The following is a 14,513-nucleotide window of genomic DNA, read 5'->3' on the forward strand; positions in this document are numbered from 1 at the left end:
GATGAAGTGAAAATGAAGCATTTACGAGGACGTTGAATCAACGTCCAGTCAGACTGCTGGACATAGATTCATACTGCGTCGGTCCGCATTTGGTTAAGGACCAAAGCCGTCCTTTTCCTATTGTGCCCTGTGGTTACTGTGATTGGCTCATTGGCTCCTGTCAAAGATGCAGAAGCGACGGAACACAGGACGGTGTAAGTGCGCAGTGGTGAATAGTTGAAATGTATGTCCTGTCAGAGCCGCACAGCCACCAGCAGGACATAGATTCCAACTATGTTGGTATGGAAGCGGTTAAAAACAATTGTGGTAAGAGCTGATATTGGCAGGATAAAGAAGATAACACAAAGATTTCTTGGTACACTGGCATTTGGCACTTTCCCATCCATGAAATGAAATTTCACATCGTAGAGTGGGTTTTAAAATCCCAGCAAGTGCCTAGTGAGTCCACTTCAGTGATTAGCTGGGTCAGGTGCCCAGCTGGTCTTACATATTAAAGACAACTGTGTACATGGATAGAGAACTGGTTAAGGGATATAAATCAAATAGCAGTGGAAACAGATTATACTTAAAGGGAACCTGAAGTGAGTAAAATTATTTAAAATAAACACATGACGTAGCTGCAAATGAATACCACATACTAACCCAGAGCAGGGACAAGGTCCTCCAGCACCCAAGGCTGAGACACCAAAGTGCGCCCCTCCATCCCTCCCACCCCAGCTGTCACACACTGATTGATATTAGACTGAGAGGGCCACAGGGCCCACAACCTCCCCAACACCTTAATATCTAGTTCTCTGGCCTGCAGCTACTGCTATGTATCCCCTTTTCTTATTTCTTTCTGCTTCATACACAATTAGGAATGACAACTGAATGAATTGTACGCCCCCTCCTACACTGCGCCCTGAGGCTGAAGCCTCTCCAGCCTATGCCTCGGCCCGGCCCTGTACTAACCTCACCGTCAGTTCCTCTCAGAAGCTCACCGTTTTCTTCTTACAGTGATCCCTTCCAGTTCTGACAATATTTTGTCAGAACTGAAATATACCAGTTGATGTCAGTTATATATCAGCAGATGCCAGTTACAACTGAATGTGCAAGGTAATGTTCATATACCAGTAAAAAATGCAAAAACCGCGCTGATATTAGACTCAGGTGTATTCTATACGGTGGTGCGCCAGCTAACAATACAAATACAAAGTCCACTTTCCAAATCCAATAAAAAGCTGCGCACTAATGTTCCCACAATTAGATTCCTCTCATGTAAACATAAGTTCAATCCTAGTGTTCAATCAAGGGTACTATCTTGCTCTTGCAGTTGGTGATCACTGTCTCCGCTTCGGTTTTACACCACCACCACACCCCAAGCAGTGGGCACTCACCAAATCGTATTGACCCTCTATTAGATGGGTCTCCAGCGCCTATGGGGTCATATGGCCACCCCCTGCCTTCTCGAGCTCTCTCTTCCACTTGTTTCAACTTTTCTTATGGGATCATCACACCTCAAAAGACATTGATCGGAATAGCCATAGCGTAAAACCATAAAACCATTTATTAATAAAAGAAAAATGCACTCACAAGCATGGAGGTATTCGTGGAGCACAGAGTTTTTGTGGGCTCTACCCCAATCGGTGGCCGCTGGATGGGCTTCGTTGCGCTGAAGTAGTCAGCTCCTTCCTGCGTCCCCCTCTGTCTCCAGGTCCCTCCGTGGCCACTAGCTTTACTAGTTTCGTCGCTATATGCGACTCATCAGAAGCATAGGTGGCCATTTGTAATTCCTTCTAATATACCCTTCACCTTCACTCCTTCCGCTTGCCTTCCCCTCCCCTCTTCCGTATACTGGGGCATTTCCGTCACGCGTCAAGTGACGCCTATCCTCCCCGCCTCCTCCCATTGGCTGGGTAACATGTCCGGCAAGCGTCACATGACGCCTATCTCTCCCACGCGTCTAGCGACGCCTATCTTTCCCGCCTCCTCCCATTGGCTCGGTAACATGTCAAGCAAGCGTCACATGACGCCTATCTCTCCCACCCCCTCCCACTAGCTGAATAGCCGTAGCTTCACCCCGGGCTTACGTGCGCATCCTAACTAACGCCTATCTCGGGCCGCATAATCGTCCCATCCGCGGTTTCCCCGCGTCTGTTATCCATACTGCACGCTCGCCATTTATATTCTCCGCCATGGTAACAACCATGGTAAATACGCGTGAAGCCTTCCCACTGGCCACCTCTGGGGTATCACCCTCACACACATCGTAATAAACCTTTACACATTCTTTCTCTGACAGTCAACACTTCTTGCAGGTATGCTTTCAATTTACCCTTCTTCATAAAACATTCCTTATGTTTACTATGGAGTGCTATTTCACCCGCCTTTCAGCCTTTAACCATGCAGATAAATATATATATAACTCGTGATATTAACACATACTTTTAACAGTGATAAAACCCCTTAAAAAGTCTCAAACATCCCCTCCCTCACCCTTACATCCCCAAAAAGATTATAACAACTTGTGGCTTCTAGGCATGGGTGTTTTTACACTCCACTTACATTTTCCAAAGTTAGTCATTGCTCAGAAAACATACCAGGTCTATATCCGCATTAAGCCCCCCAGGCTTTAATGTGTTAAACAAATATATCCACTTTGTCTCCCTCTGTGATATTTCCCTTACCATGTTACCCCCCCTCCATGGTCTGCCGACCTTTTCTACTCCACAAAAGGACAACAATGCTGGATTTCTATTATGTACTTTTTGAAAATGTGCAGACAAAGTATGATTCATAAATCCTTTTCTAATATTTCTGATATGCTCCCCTATTCTCTCTTTTAAGGGTCTGGTGGTTCTCCCAATGTATTGTAGCCCGCACGGGCACCAGGCCAGATAGATCACATATCTATCATTACATGTTATAAAATCTCTTAGTTTCACCTGTTTGTTATTTGAATAGCCCGTCACCTTATTAGTTCTTTTTGCTTTGGCCTCCCTGCATCCCTTGCAATCCCTGCATGGGAAAAACCCCGGTTTCTGCCACCCTTCAAATCTGGGCGGTCCTTTTTTGGGTTCCACACAGCTTGGGGCCAGATGGTTTTTTAGGTTTGGGGCCTTCCTATATATAAAATTAGGTCTAGGAGGTAAAATCTTACTCAACTCTGAATCTGATAATAGTATTTCCCAATATTTCTGGACTATTCGCTCTACATGTTTATACTGTGAATTGAATTCTGTGATAAACGCAAAATTGTGTTCACTTCCCCTTGCATTTACATTCCTCTCTCTCCCAAGCTGTGTGGAACCCAAAAAAGGACCGCCCAGATTTGAAGGGTGGCAGAAACCGGGGTTTTTCCCATGCAGGGATTGCAAGGGATGCAGGGAGGCCAAAGCAAAAAGAACTAATAAGGTGATGGGCTATTCAAATAACAAACAGGTGAAACTAAGAGATTTTATAACATGTAATGATAGATATGTGATCTATCTGGCCTGGTGCCCGTGCGGGCTACAATACATTGGGAGAACCACCAGACCCTTAAAAGAGAGAATAGGGGAGCATATCAGAAATATTAGAAAAGGATTTATGAATCATACTTTGTCTGCACATTTTCAAAAAGTACATAATAGAAATCCAGCATTGTTGTCCTTTTGTGGAGTAGAAAAGGTCGGCAGACCATGGAGGGGGGGTAACATGGTAAGGGAAATATCACAGAGGGAGACAAAGTGGATATATTTGTTTAACACATTAAAGCCTGGGGGGCTTAATGCGGATATAGACCTGGTATGTTTTCTGAGCAATGACTAACTTTGGAAAATGTAAGTGGAGTGTAAAAACACCCATGCCTAGAAGCCACAAGTTGTTATAATCTTTTTGGGGATGTAAGGGTGAGGGAGGGGATGTTTGAGACTTTTTAAGGGGTTTTATCACTGTTAAAAGTATGTGTTAATATCACGAGTTATATATATATTTATCTGCATGGTTAAAGGCTGAAAGGCGGGTGAAATAGCACTCCATAGTAAACATAAGGAATGTTTTATGAAGAAGGGTAAATTGAAAGCATACCTGCAAGAAGTGTTGACTGTCAGAGAAAGAATGTGTAAAGGTTTATTACGATGTGTGTGAGGGTGATACCCCAGAGGTGGCCAGTGGGAAGGCTTCACGCGTATTTACCATGGTTGTTACCATGGCGGAGAATATAAATGGCGAGCGTGCAGTATGGATAACAGACGCGGGGAAACCGCGGATGGGACGATTATGCGGCCCGAGATAGGCGTTAGTTAGGATGCGCACGTAAGCCCGGGGTGAAGCTACGGCTATTCAGCTAGTGGGAGGGGGTGGGAGAGATAGGCGTCATGTGACGCTTGCTTGACATGTTACCGAGCCAATGGGAGGAGGCGGGAAAGATAGGCGTCGCTAGACGCGTGGGAGAGATAGGCGTCATGTGACGCTTGCCGGACATGTTACCCAGCCAATGGGAGGAGGCGGGGAGGATAGGCGTCACTTGACGCGTGACGGAAATGCCCCAGTATACGGAAGAGGGGAGGGGAAGGCAAGCGGAAGGAGTGAAGGTGAAGGGTATATTAGAAGGAATTACAAATGGCCACCTATGCTTCTGATGAGTCGCATATAGCGACGAAACTAGTAAAGCTAGTGGCCACGGAGGGACCTGGAGACAGAGGGGGACGCAGGAAGGAGCTGACTACTTCAGCGCAACGAAGCCCATCCAGCGGCCACCGATTGGGGTAGAGCCCACAAAAACTCTGTGCTCCACGAATACCTCCATGCTTGTGAGTGCATTTTTCTTTTATTAATAAATGGTTTTATGGTTTTACGCTATGGCTATTCCGATCAATGTCTTTTGAGGTGTGATGATCCCATAAGAAAAGTTGAAACCAGTGGAAGAGAGAGCTCGAGAAGGCAGGGGGTGGCCATATGACCCCATAGGCGCTGGAGACCCATCTAATAGAGGGTCAATACGATTTGGTGAGTGCCCACTGCTTGGGGTGTGGTGGTGGTGTAAAACCGAAGCGGAGACAGTGATCACCAACTGCAAGAGCAAGATAGTACCCTTGATTGAACACTAGGATTGAACTTATGTTTACATGAGAGGAATCTAATTGTGGGAACATTAGTGCGCAGCTTTTTATTGGATTTGGAAAGGTAATGTTCATGTTTCCCTATGGCTCAAGTGGGTGATTGTAAGGATCCCTCCTGTGGCGTATTCTGTCTGTTGCAGTGAAGCTGCAAACTGACAGTTCTGGCTTGTCTGCTTGCATTCGGTTGTGCATTTGCAATAGGTCTCATTGTCATTTGCAATCGCTCTGCAGTTCTGGGCAGCTCAAGATGCTGTCATCATTCCACCAATTGCTTGTTGCAGCTGAGCTGCGGCCAGATAGCCCTGGATTTCCTGCATGCATGTTCTTACATAAAACTGCATGTATTTCTTATAGGGGTCCTTTGCATTCACAACCAGCTAGCAAATGGTAATCAAGCCAGCTCAGGATTGAGTGATTACCATTCAGCTGTGTGGAGATTTGTCTGCCTCCCATTTCATACCCAGCCCGTCATAGTGGTCAGTATGCTGATCTGCTGTGCACCTTGTTACTCTGTATAGTTCTGTTATTGTAGTTCTATGCAACCTTATTACTTGTGCTTTAGCTAGTTCCTGATAAATATATATTCAGACTTGCTAATATATATTTATCCGTTAGTTGAGCCGTTTGTTATTTTTCTTATTATTGTCTATTGCCTAGTTTCATGCTTGATGGATGTTCGCTGCATCCGCAGTGGGTCAGTGAAGTCAATTATTTAGATAGCCTGGATTCTGCCATCACCACGTTGGTGACTGGTAGTATTCCTGCTACTCTAGTTTCTGGGAACGTAACTATAGGCTGCAGTTGCTATTAGTTACGCTCTATCCTGTAGTCTTGCCTGGGTGGATGCTTGCTGGTGACTGTTGTTAGCCTGCTTGCTCTGCTTCTGTGGACGTGACTGTGAGCTGCGGTTGCTACTAGTTACGCTCCAATCTATAGTCCTGTCTTGTACCTGTCTGGCTGCTTGCTATCGCTTAGGCAGCACAGTGCGAACTAAGGCAGTGCAACATCGCACTGTGCTGCCATTGTGTTTTATTTGTAGCGATATCGGAAGCCCAGAGGGGCAGTTGTTCTGGGCAGCCTGTGTAACCTCTTCCATTATCCAGCTCTTAGCCTTGTTGCGCTGCTGGGTGGTCAGAAAGTATGAACCCCCCCAGCATTACAGTGATATTACAGTTTAACAGTGTGCTGACCAGGAAGCTGTTATGGGGTAATGGCCATTTTTAAAATGGAGGACGGAGAATTTCATTGATTGCAGTGGACAAATGGTACGCAGGAGAGGAGAAAGCGTTTCAGGAGTAGACTACACGGGAGGTAAGTATGACCTTTGTATGGTTATTTTGACTTTTTATTTTCAGTTCAGGTTCTCTTTAAAATGGGAAACTGTTAGCAGTAGGGTACCACAGGGATCAGAACTTGGTCCAACTCTTTTCATTTTATTTATTAATGATCTAGTAGACAAAATACGGAATAATTTTGCCATATACACAGATGATACAAAATTATGCAGAATTAACAAGGCTAAGAAGGATAGTGACATATTACAACAGGATCTCAATTCACATGGGCAGGCATAAGGCAGATGACATTTAATGTTGATAAATGTAAGGTCATGCACCTTGGAAGAGCACCATATAGAATAAATAGTATACAGCTGGGAAGAGCGGACTCAGTGAAGGAATACTGGTTCATAACAGGTTAAGCAACTGTATGCAATGTCAAGCAGCAGCATCTAAAGCAAATACAATTCTGTACCTAATTTATTTATTTATTTCTCCTGGTTGAATTTGACAGACAGATGCCGTTTTTTCAACCAAAGTAACTATGTAACTACAGTATTTTAATAGTTAAATAGCACATTTAGTTGCCCATATCTGTACTTTATACCTAAAAAAGGTACAAATGAGGAGAAAAGAGGAATGGGATTTGGCACTAGCAGTTGGCCAGTGGATCCAAAAGAATATGCAAATATGCAAAGTTCTGCTATTCAGGGGATGGGTCAGTTCCAGTCTATGGCTTTTATATTAGAAGACCCACCCTGACTACCACAAGCCCCGCCTCCTGTCTGCATACTAGCTTCTTTGGATAGCCAGGATATGACATCATCACTGTTTACAGCTGCCAGGATAGGATGAGACCAGACAGGGCATTTTTCTGGTACAGAACCAACAAATGAAAGCAGGTACCACATATCATCTATGGTTATATATAAAGCTGGATGAACCCATCTCAATGGGACCGCATAGCTAAATTGTTCATTTGTGAAGCAAGTGCTGGTGAACAGTGCTGCATGCAAATGTGTGCTTTATTCTTGCCATGCTGTGTGATGCCTTTTTATCCTTCATAATAATCCAATAATAATTCAGAATAATCCTTACTTAGCGCTTTCCTGTCAGAGACTCAGAGCTCTTTACACAGAATGGGTTGTAGATTTTCTCAATGAGATAAAATGAAATTAATTGCTGCCAAGTGCCTGGCTGGCTGAACAGATGTGTTTGAGACTTTGTTTGAATAGTTCCAGAGAGGATGTCTTTTCAGCTTATGCAAAGTCGACAATTCCACAGTGCCACTACAGTGAATAAAAAGGGTATCACTACATCACTTAAGGTAGCCATACAGTACATCTAGTGATGATAGGCAGATTCAACCAAGAGACAAATCTCTCTCTGATCGAATCCGATCTGTTGGCTGCCCGTACACCGCAGGCCGATTCCCAATCCAATTTTCATGCTGACATCAATCAGGAATCAGCCTTGTGACGCTGCATCCCTATACTTTACGGGCCGGTTCACACTTGGTGCTATGCCTGCGATCACGTTCAGCTCCACGATTTGCAGGCAAAATCTCACGATTTAGCGTGATTTGCGCTTGTTATTCCAGTTCAATGGAACGGGAATCACAGAGCAATTGCCCTCAAAATGCTGCATGCAGTGCGTTTGCGGTTGAACGAAATCTCAACCGCTGCAGTATGAATGTATCCATAGAGATACATTGTAGCAGCTCTTTGATGATCACCGGCGATCAACAAAATGCTGAATAATCGCCCCAGTGTGAACCAGCCCTACCTGTTCGTGCCTGTCGCTGGCTCCAGGCTCTGTGCTCCATCCCGACACACTCCCCTCATGGTTGCCGGAGTAATGTGGGCGCATGTGTGACGTCACACACATGCCCACGTGTATGCAGACAACCACATGGGGCACATGTATGGACGGGGGACAGCGCCCGGAGCCAGCGGCAGATGAGGACAGGTAAAGTGTAGTGCACTGCGCAGTAGGGGGGCACATTTGACTTTAGGGGGGGGGGGGACAGCACCGGGGTTTCATCGTGTTCAGCATTCGTCCGGATATTGCTCACCATAACCGCTGCACACCCAATCGACCACCAACATCTTGCAGCATGTCCCAGCCCAAAATTGGTGGCATCGTTGATTGGGCATGCACTTGGCGGCACAGATTTTAATCAGATGAATCGGGTGGTCAATCGCCCGCCAAGTTGATAGATGTACGGCCACCTTTAGTGTACATCTCGCTTTACAGTTACAGCTTTGTATGACTAAGCACAGAATTTTAGACTGATTACCTGGGTATCACCACTGATGGGATTAGTTTCTGCTGCTTACATTGCATTGATATGGTGCTCACATGAGGAGCTCTCTGTACAGGACTTGAGAAGAAATCCACATAAGTATTTTAGTGCATAGAAAAGCCTTTAATCTCTCTGCAGACAAAGCCATCTGTTACGTGTCACCTGGATGAGGTGTCCTTGGCGATTGCACGTGCCTGGTAGCCAGGAGGGCTGTGTAGCATCCTGGTCTGTGATCACCAATCCCCTTGGATAGAAGTCCTTTACAGCCGCACTCTACCTACATCAAGGTTGGAGGAGCTCCAGGACTGGAAAACAATCCCTTAGTGGATGTACAGGTGACATTCCAGGTAAACACGCTGTAAGATGAACAGAAGGTTAGACGTTAGATTTTGTTTCCTTCTCTTACAGCAATTAGTTACAAATCCACGTGCCATGGGCTTGCCACGTGCCAGCATTAATGGCAGCAGTCCCAACTAGATTAGTAGCAGTGATGTCAACACTGTTTTAGGCTATGACTGTCTGACTTAGTTCCACGTACTGTATAAATATGAACACTTCTTGAACCCCCTAATGGTCTTAATAACCCAGGCTTGGGCTGAAAGAAATATGCTGTGAGCAGTAATCCCGAGGCTTGGTTGGGGTAACCACCGGGCTGGCTACCGCTTAGAGTGCAGACAAGTGGCACTTTACACTTACTTTCCCTGGATCTGGCTAGTCTCCTCCACAATCCCTGGGGCTCTCTCGCTCGGGTGAGATTGGCGTCTATCACGGGACGACAGATAGCAATCTCACCATAGGCAGGGATGGATTTACCATAAGGCACTGTAGGCATGTGCCTACAGGCACCTGATGATGGAAAGGCAGCTCACTCGCCTCCCTAAGTGCCTCTCTCCCTCCTTCCCTATACAGAGTCCTGTTGAAAGTGCATGTGAGAGGTTGCTAACCTTGCTCTCAGCATTCCACTGCTGAGATCTTCCTTCAGTCAGGGGCGCCTCTAGCTACTTAATACTGAGAGTACCTCTGGCTATCTAATGCTAAGGGGCAACTTTAGCTACTTAATATTGTGGGTACTTTTGTCTACCTTATACTAAGGGGCACCTGTAGCTATCTGTGACAGGCAAGGAAAGTAAGGGAGAAGTGACAGCTGGGCCAGCCAACATACTTTCGGTGCAATTTGGTGGGTGTTTGCAGGTTCATGGAGGGTGAAGTCTGGGGTGCCAGGACATCTGTGCCTATAGGCTCCTGTGATGTAAATCCGGGCCTGACCATAGGGATAAAGAGCCACATCTCCCCCCTAGATGCGTGCTTTTAGCATTCCAGTGATGTGATCTCCATCTATCCGTACAGCTTCCTGTTTCAATGGCTACAGCGGTGTCTCATAGGACCTGTTAGGTGTTGCTGGGTCACATGAGGCACCGCTGTAGTCAGAGAGGAAGCAGGACTTTTTCAGTTGGGTGCTGAACCCATAACTAATCTGGTGAGAGCGGGTGAGTGATGCGGCGCCATTGCAACACATACCTGGCATCCTGGGGATCAGATGTTGTGGGTCAGCAGGGAGAAGTTGCTGTCTTGGAGGTAGCAGAAGGAGGTAAGTGTAGTGCCAGTGCCTGCAATGCACATCCGATGTGTCTCTCCTCTCCGGCCCGGCTTTGCACAACCACCATGGGAAAAGGGGGGGGGGGTCCTCACAATGAATTTGCTCGAGTGGCAAAAAGTCTAGAACTGGCTCTGTTTAAGTGAACTACAAAACATTCAGCTTGTGTGAAAGACTGGCAGGAACAGCAGTCCTATTACAGACAACTAGCCTCTGTGTGATGTGGGACTGCAATACAGATAAGCTCTCTGCTCCATCTCCGGCTATTCTCAGTCTCTCTCCACTTCTCCTCCCTTTGGGCTAGTACACGCCAAAATCGCAACAGCAATCACTAGCAATTTGGGAGTGCGATTTTGTGAAGCGATTTTTGAATGAATCACTCCAAAAAATGCTACATGCAGCGTGTTTGCGATATTGAAAAAAATCACAATGCTGCTGTTGGAAGACCCTTATAGGGTAACATTAGCCAAGCGCTTTTCAAATCACTGGCGATTTGAAAGACGCTCAGAAGCACTCTTGGTGTGTACCAGCCCTCTCTCATTCAGATCTTACATATGCAGTGCTTAGGAGTGGATTCACTGATGGGCGACTGCTCTGCACAGCAAGCAACAAGATTAGAAGCTCTCTGCCTCGGCCCTGTGTCCTGCTTGGATAAACAACTCATTCACACTATGATTGGGGTGGCCCCGGGTGGGCAGCTCTATTTAGATACTCATTGAAAGGTGAACTTCTTAAAGTGGACCTGAACTCAGAACGTCCTCTCTGCTCTAAAATATACACAAAAACATAAAACCCTTTAAGCAAAAACATTTCTTTGTTACAGCTGATACAAATCCTGCAATAAATCTGCACAGTTCCTACTTCCTGATTCATGGAAGCAGACATATTGTTTACAGCCTGTGCTTTCAAATGGGCTTATCTGCTTATCTGCCATAGGCAGTCATGTGACAGAGGGGGAGAACAAATTACAAGTAGTGATTAGACACAAAAGAGGGAGAATTACACAGGCTAAACTCTTTAAAAACATACAGGGTGCAATTCTGTTGTTTTCCTTCTGTCCTGAGCAAGAGTTCAGGTCCACTTTAAGGGCTTTTTCTCACTTGGACGTTGCGTTAGATGCGACGTTAAGGTTGCATATTGTGCCCCTAACGCAACGCATGTGAGCTTTGAAGTTGGACGTTATATGGAGCCGCGTTATGCGTCTCTTGATGCGTCCGTGATACGTACTTTTTGACGCATACTATCGGACGAAAACGGCGCATGCGGCAAATAAAAAAAAACATTACTGCGCATGTGCAAACAGTCTAACGTGGCAAAAAAAGAGTATAACGCACAGCATGCTGCACTTTCATTTAACGTGTAGCGTTATACCCTAACGCAACGTAGGCACTGTGAACAGCCCATTGATTTGTCATTGCTGTGAGTTGGTCTGCGTTACAGGCTGCTCTAAAGTGCGCCTGTAACGTCCCACTGTGAAAGCAGCCTAAAGTCATACATCAGAAGATTATGGGCAAATTCCACAAAGAGAAATGTATCCCTAATTGAATCTGATTAGAGAGAAATTTGCACCCAGAAGTGAGGGAAAAAGCTATTGCACTTTTACTGCCATTTGGTTCCACATACTTGTGCGAAAAAGGCATTTTTTTCATTGACATGTATAAAAAAATAAAGGAACTGTTTTCAGATGGAATATGACTTGATTCTATCAGTAAGCACAGGCACAAATATAATATTGGTTAACACTGTATGTATACTTAATCACTGGCCAGCCCTGTGTAATATGTTGGCGCTTTAAAAATACAATAAATAATAATATTAATTAATAATAATAGTACATACTTTATCCTTTTTTTTCACTTATTGATTTGTTGACATCTTACGAAATCACTGGTGGTACTTGAAAATGTTCACGCAATAAAAGTGGCACAATTTCTGAAAAGGTTGAAAAGCCCTGCACTATACCACCAAGCCGTCATCTGATTTCCAGAAGTGTAGAAGTATCTTGTAGTGTGTCGCAGTGGGCCCCTCCAGCTAGCCATTGTGTCCCCCATAGGCCCCCACCCAAAAAATCTAAAGCTGGAGTGGCCATTGGTTTATTATTGTGTTATTATTTTTCTGTAATACCTTTACTGGTGTAAAAAGGTAAAGTTTAAACAAAGTTTAGAATTAGTCTTAAGGGTTGCATTAAGAGCAGGGTGAAGATTAGAGGATAATGCATTTATCCTTGTTAAAGTTGCCTTGGTGCCTAGAGAAAGTGAAGAGAAAAGCTGTACTCACCTTGGCATCCTCCTTTTGAAAACATGACCTGAATTATCTGGCCAGTAGAGGGCACAGAGATTGAATCTTTTGGCCAGCAGAGGGCTAAGAAAGTGAAGGTTCTGGCCAGCAGATGGCACACAGAGTTAAAGGGCCCATACACTCAGCCGATTTTCTAGCTGATCGATCGATCAAAATCGATCGATCGATTGCAAATCGGTTGGCCAATCGACGGCCGATTTCGATGGATTTCCATCGAACTGGCAGGGTGGAAAATCTAGGTCGATCTGATGAGATTGCTTATCATTTTGCATTGGCCCTAACGGAAATCTGATGGCAAAAAAAATCCCATCAGATCGAATTTCATTAGATTTCAAACTGAAATCTATTGGAATTCTATCCTAGTAAAAAATGTTCTAAAAACACATCAGATAGATAAGAAATCCATCTGATGATCTATCTGCTGCTAATCTGACGAGTGTATGAGCACCTTAAAGAGGAGCTGTTAGGTATAGGGTCTCAGAGAAAAAAAAACACACATATATCAGTAGCTAAATATTGGCTGTACTTACATTCCATATGCATTTCACTGTCCACGTTTGGATTTCACAGAATTTTTATATACAGTGGGTTGCAAAAGTATTCGGCCCCCTTGAAGTTTTCCACATTTTGTCACATTACTGCCACAAACATGCATCAATTTTATTGGAATTCCACGCGAAAGACCAATACAAAGTGGTGTACATGTGAGAAGTGGATAGAAAATCATACATCATTCCAAACATTTTTTACAAATAAATAACTGCAAAGTGGGGTGTGCGTAATTATTCAGCCCCCTGAGTCAATACTTTGTAGAACCACCTTTTGCTGCAATTACAGCTGCCAGTATTTTAGGGTATGTCTACCATCTTGGCACATCTAGAGACTGAAAGCCTTGCCCATTCTTCTTTGCAAAACAGCTCCAGCTCAGTCAGATTAGATGGACAGCGTTTGTGAACAGCAGTTTTCAGATCTTGCCACAGATTCTCGATTGGATTTAGATCTGGACTTTGACTGGGCCATTCTAACACATGGATATGTTTTGTTTTAAACCATTCCATTGTTGCCCTAGCTTTATGTTTAGGGTCATTGTCCTGCTGAAAGGTGAACCTCCGCCCCAGTCTCAAGTCTTTTGCAGTCTCCAAGAGGTTTTCTTCCAAGTTTGCCCTGTATTTGGCTCCATCCATCTTCCCATCAACTCTGACCAGCTTCCCTGTCCCTGCTGAAGAGATGCACCCCCAAGCATTATGCTGCCACCACCATAATTGACGGTGGGGATGGTGTGTTTTGAGTGATGTGCAGTGTATGTTTTCCGCCACACATAGCGTTTTTCATTTTGGCCAAAAAGTTCCATTTTGGTCTCATCTGACCAGAGCACCTTCTTCCACATGTTTGCTGTGTCCCCCACATGGCTTGTGGCAAACTGCAAACGGGACTTAGGGCTCTTTCACATCAGAGCTTGCGTTGGAGAACGCTCAAAGCATACGTTTTGTTGTATGCCTTTTACTGCGTTTTGATATGCGTTGCACTGCAGTGAGTGTGCGTTTTTAATCCGTTTTCAATCCGTTACTGCACATAGAAAAACGCAGGTAATTTTTTTTTCTTTTAGTTGTCAACTTTCTACATTGTTCCTCTGTTGCATTCTGGGACTGATTGCCTGCGTTAACGGATTAAAAACGCGCATAGTGTGCGTTTTACATTGACTAACATTGTAACGCATAAAGCTAGCGTTGGCCAAAAAACTGCGCCTGGGTGCAGTGGAACGCAACGCACAAAAAGGCTGCGTTATATGTGAAAGCTAAAATGAAAGTCTATGGACTTTCATTTCACCTTGGGTAACGCAAACTTTATCCTTTGCGTTGAAACGCAGAAAATCTGCCCTAATGTGAAAGAGCCCTTATGCTTTCTGTTAACAATGCCTTTCTTCTTGCCACTCTTCCATAAAGGCCAACTTTGTACAG

General features: G+C 44.8%; 1 long non-coding RNA gene across 1 annotated transcript in view; it reads right to left on the reverse strand.

Annotated features, from left to right (window-relative positions):
* Window positions 1-6,503: 6,503 nt before the first annotated feature.
* The window catches only part of LOC137542486 (uncharacterized), a 28,452-nt gene continuing 20,442 nt past the window's right edge, over window positions 6,504-14,513 (reverse strand). Inside the window, exon 3 of the long non-coding RNA XR_011025443.1 lies at window positions 6,504-9,019. This is a non-coding gene — a long non-coding RNA (uncharacterized lncRNA). The remainder of the gene's footprint in view (window positions 9,020-14,513) is intronic.

This window comes from Hyperolius riggenbachi, chromosome 12 (genome assembly GCF_040937935.1).
Source record: "Hyperolius riggenbachi isolate aHypRig1 chromosome 12, aHypRig1.pri, whole genome shotgun sequence".
Taxonomy (NCBI): domain Eukaryota; kingdom Metazoa; phylum Chordata; class Amphibia; order Anura; family Hyperoliidae; genus Hyperolius; species Hyperolius riggenbachi.